Source organism: Amblyomma mixtum, chromosome 2 (genome assembly GCF_055824585.1).
Source record: "Amblyomma mixtum isolate Tamu chromosome 2, ASM5582458v1, whole genome shotgun sequence".
Taxonomy (NCBI): domain Eukaryota; kingdom Metazoa; phylum Arthropoda; class Arachnida; order Ixodida; family Ixodidae; genus Amblyomma; species Amblyomma mixtum.
Window position 1 is genome coordinate 245,302,788 of NC_143013.1, and position 4,828 is coordinate 245,307,615.

General features: G+C 42.1%; 1 non-coding gene across 1 annotated transcript; it reads left to right on the plus strand.

The window, feature by feature from the left end:
* The first annotated feature begins 686 nt into the window (after positions 1-686).
* TRNAQ-UUG (transfer RNA glutamine (anticodon UUG)) lies at positions 687-758 on the plus strand. Its single transcript has one exon. It is a non-coding gene; the product is annotated as a tRNA-Gln (tRNA).
* Positions 759-4,828: the final 4,070 nt, after the last annotated feature.

Sequence of the window (4,828 nt, forward strand, 5' to 3'; positions counted from 1 at the left end):
ATGTCTTTTTATACATAACAATGCATTGGATGCTGAATATAGTGTGAACCGTAGAACCTAATATCACTAACAATATTTTCATGTACTATTACACTCTTGTTCATTTTTATCACGAAGGTTTGAGAACTTTCCGATAACGATCCCGAATGAATTCTTGTAGTTGGTTTATATACTCTGTTTGCACTTACGTGTGAAATACTGAAAAATTGGGCTCTTAGAGTAGGCTGGTTAGGTTCCCCAGCAGTGGCGCTAGATGCCCAGTCTGTGGGTCAATTTTGTTCCTATGCGTGGCTTTATATGCTAATTTGCTATCTGATGGCAAAGGACCATGGAAACTATTTCTGTGCCTGTTATAGATTTCTAGCATATATTCGGCATTTTCTATTGTCTCATGCGGAGCGAATTCTGGCGACTGCCGCCTATAGCCATATGGAAAGACTGAAGCCGCAATATTCAGTCCGGGCAGCCTTTTGGCATGCAGTAAACAGACACGCACGTGTTCATCGCTCAACAGCTGTGGCTGCTACGCCGTCGCTCCGTCGTTTCGACGCGGCCGTGCGTGCTTCCGCGTCTTGGGAAAACGTTCCCCAGCTGCGGCGGAGACTGTCTCCGGCGTGGTCTAGTGGCTAGGATACCTGGCTTTAACCCAGGAGGCCCGGGTTCGATTCCCGGCGTCGGAATGAGTCGGTCTCATGGTGTAATGGTCAGCACTCTGGACTTTGAATCCAGCGATCCGAGTTCGAGTCTCGGTGAGACCTTTTTCGTGAATATTCGTATTTTCGACACTGGCGAGCAGAAAAACTAGCTTTCCACAGCCCTTTTCTTTTTTTTTACTTGAAAGTCTTCCTTCCTCTTCATTGCTTTTTTATTAGCTTTTTACCTTTCTATCTTGCTGCTCACATCACGGAAATCCCGGCTCACAGAGCTGTTTAGCGCCTCTTTCGTACAGCGCATACGCTGATCTGCATTGAGAATAAGACTTAATTGGATTTTCGCTTTACATTGGCAATGCAACTGCCGCACTAGCCAGGGCTGGTAGAAGAGAAATGATCAGAACCTGAGGTTAGGGTGAATGTTACGTCATCAAGCGTAATTATGCGTCATCAAGAGTAAACATACGTCCTTCACAGCATGAAACGTTGGTTCACGGGGGGCGAAAATGTATAGACTGCAAACACAAACAAAAGCAAACATGTGAGTTGCAGAAAAATCCCATATAATATCCTCACCTTACCGAGTCGTAAGGAATGCCGTGCTGTGCGCTAAGAATTCACTACGGAAACGCAGTAAAAATTTGCTGCAGACGAGGCGCAACTATCAAACGCATGTCGGAAGAGAAAAGTGGGCTAAACTGAGCTTTTTGTGTTCCCTGGCTTAGGGTAGTTTAGGAGGGCTTAGGGTGTCTCACCTAAGAACATACAAACTTTTTAGAAATAGGGTTTTTGAGTTAGAAGAGCGTTTTTTTCGGCACGGCGCTGTCAGCAGTGAAGTACGTCCCAATACAGCTAAGGCGTGCTAACTAGCAGGTTGGTTAATTAATATTCAACAGTTACCTTTCTAACTATTACTGTTAGGCTCTTTATTTATTGATAGGCATGTAGCCCAACGTATGTAATATCTATATCAGTTTTTATAATTTCAACAACACGGTTACACTCGGCGCTGTGGCCCAACAAATTCTGGCAACATCATGACAAAAACATGCGCTTTAGAGAAGCTTGCGGGCAGAGAATCCTCTCCAGTGCACGCAACTCGTCGAAATAGCCAGAATTTGTTGGGCCACAGCACCGCGCGTAACTACATTTTCGAAGTTCTAAAAACTGATATGAATATTAATTACGCTGGGCTACGCGCCTCTCAATGGTCAAGGCGCCAATAGCAATAATTAAAAATGTAACTATTCAATACCAGTTAACCAGCCTTCTAGTTAGCAGGTCTTAGCTGTATTGTGATGTATTAAGCCACTGACAACGCTACGCCGAAAAAAGCGCTGTTGTAAGTCAACAAACCTATTTTTATAAATCATGGAAAGTCTTAGGTGACACACCCCGTATAGTAGACCCTTAGCCCAGAACAGAAATAATCATGAGTAGTGCGTCCTTGGTCGCCAGTTCTAGTGTATTGGTCTGCAGCATTTTACAGCAACCGTTACTGGCACTGTGACCTGATATGTTTCGGTGAAACTGAAGATTAGAGGTTATCGACGGATTCAATTTCTATTTAAGGAAAATTACAATAGCCAAAAGAAGACACAAACGGGAAACTGGGAGGACCGGATCGAGGCTGGGCTACCAGCTGTTTATTTATCAGATCAGGGCTCATACATATGCAGACCAAGCTGCGTTGTGCTCTGGACCGCTTTGATCCTCGCTCTTTCACAGAGGCCAAGATCCTCGGTCCGTGGCCACAACAGTAGGCTGTCATCTAGGCTCACAAGGCACTGTTTTGTTTTTTCCGAGAGACTGCCTTGATTGATAGATTGTGACTGTGTTTCTCGTTCCTTGTGTCTTCCCATTTTAATCCCCTCATTCCCTTCCCCAGTACAGGGTAGCCAACCGGAAACCTTTCTGGTTAACATCCCTGCCTTTCCCGCTCTCTCTATCCCCCCCCTCTCTCTCTCTCTCTCAAAACATGACTATAGCACAATGACCATCCCACTCAATCATACGTCGTAGAACAAATATAAAAAAATATAGAGAGGATGGTGATTGTACGGTGGTCTTGTAACTGAGTGCCCTTTATACATTTAAGCCCCGATTTGTAAAATTACAGCAGTCCAGCCTCTCTCCAGTCTTCCTCCCAGTTTACAGTGTGCGCCTTCTTTTTGCTCGTGTTATTTTCCGTAATGCAATGCACAAACAGCCAAAAAGCATGTTTTGCAAAAATTCTAAATGATCACATTTGCCCCGAAATTGTAAATAACGAGAATAATTGGCACTGACTGCCGCGGTAGATATTCTGTGCCCAGCTGGTGAAGAAGAAACAAAAAGAGTTTACGTCTTAAAATTTCTTTACGAAGACATAAACAGTTCACTGGGACCTGTCAAAAGTAGGACGTGTATTTAGCAAGCCATATTAGTGGTTTCACGCTGGGTCAAAACAAAAGAAATATTGACGTGAAGCACTCTACCCGTGAACATGAAAAGTTTTCTCAAGGCCACTTGAATTGTTTTCGGCTGTATGGAGCGACTACTAGAAGAGGACATTTTTGAACCTATAAATAATCTATAACAGGAATTAGTACGCGGCTAGAGAGTTTGCTCTAAAGCCTTACTCTGATGTAATTCACAGAAGACAGAATTAAATATAAAATTTAATTTTTTTTTTCTACTTGAACGCTTTGAAACAAGCAGTGTTCAAGACTACTGCTAGGCTGTGTAAAATAACCTATTGCTTGCTATCCAATAAAAAGACTTTTGCTGGTACCGTTCTTTTAAGCAGCGCGCATTATCGGAAATTTTATTGTAAATAAAGAACCGTGCTCGAAATTCTTTAATGCATTCAAGGTCCACTGAGGACCATGAAGACTGGCGCGCCGTCGATTCTATAACTGATAACAGCTGCTGTCTATCTTAAGCTTTAACTTCTGTTACTCAGGTGTTATCTTGATATGACGTTAAAAAAGTGAGTTAGTTGCCGTGCCACGTCTTCTACGTAGTTGTAAGCGAGCTTTCTGACCTTTTCTTTCGGGCCCTTAATATGCAGAGATCACCTGCCTTCCTGAAACCAAATAAAGCAATCGACTGGACAATAAGCTAACACCAATAATCTTCAACTTCTTGCAACACTTCAGCGCACAATAATTTAAAGCTGTTAAAGAGAAAATATGCCTGCTCATTTCAAATAAAAACGCAAAATCTGTGAAAAAGAGGCGCATTCTCTTAGCCGCACGGCCAACGCACAGAGCAAGACCCTGCTCAACCTGACCGACGACAGACTGGGTTTCACTGCTGCTACCGTGGACCTAAGCTCCGCGATATAAACCTAGGTTACAAAGTAAATAAAAAATACGTTTTAACTTTTATCGATTGCTAGTGTTCTGTGCAAGAACATTTGAGCTTTCTGCGCAAAAAATAAATTGAATTAATTGTCCTATACACCCACGACGGAAGGACTGAAGTCTATATCTAAAGGAATACCTTGATAACGTTGCTGGAAATTCTAGCACGTTTAGCTACACCAAAGAATTTCAATTTGACCTAACAATGTCGGCAGGCTGATGTCATTTGCGAAGTTGTTGAATGTGAGGGAAACTCACAAAACGTATTGAATCGTGTGCCCTAAGTCTCAGAAAACCTCATTCGTTATCTATCCATCTGCTTTGCAAAAAAAAAAAAAAATGACACAGAGGAATAGACATATGTCAGGAATCTGTTCTAAATAAGGTTATTGAAGATTGTCTCAGTTCGCGCTACCAGCAGAGGAGAAGGATCAATGTTATTAGTTCGGTTCTGGTAGGTTTCACAAAGGAATTCTTCTTCGTCGTACTCCAATGGATTAACAGCTTCTATTGGACATGATAAGTACAAGAAACTTCTATCATCTTCGTTTCCCGAACAATAGACTGAGTGGAAAATAAAAAGTTCGTCATTACGATGTCATAATTTTTTTTCCGGCTACAGATCCAATTTCGCAAGTAGAAGGATGATCCTGTGGGGAAGGGTAGATAGTAAATAAAGAATTTCCAAATAGTGGAAGGAAAAGGAGCCACGGGAAAAGAATAAACTGATGAATTTGCAAGGAGGAAAGCTAAAACTAGAGAAGACATATAATGCGCTTGTTACCTTATGTTTTCAAGACACCTAAAGCTTCCACTGAAAAAAAAAAA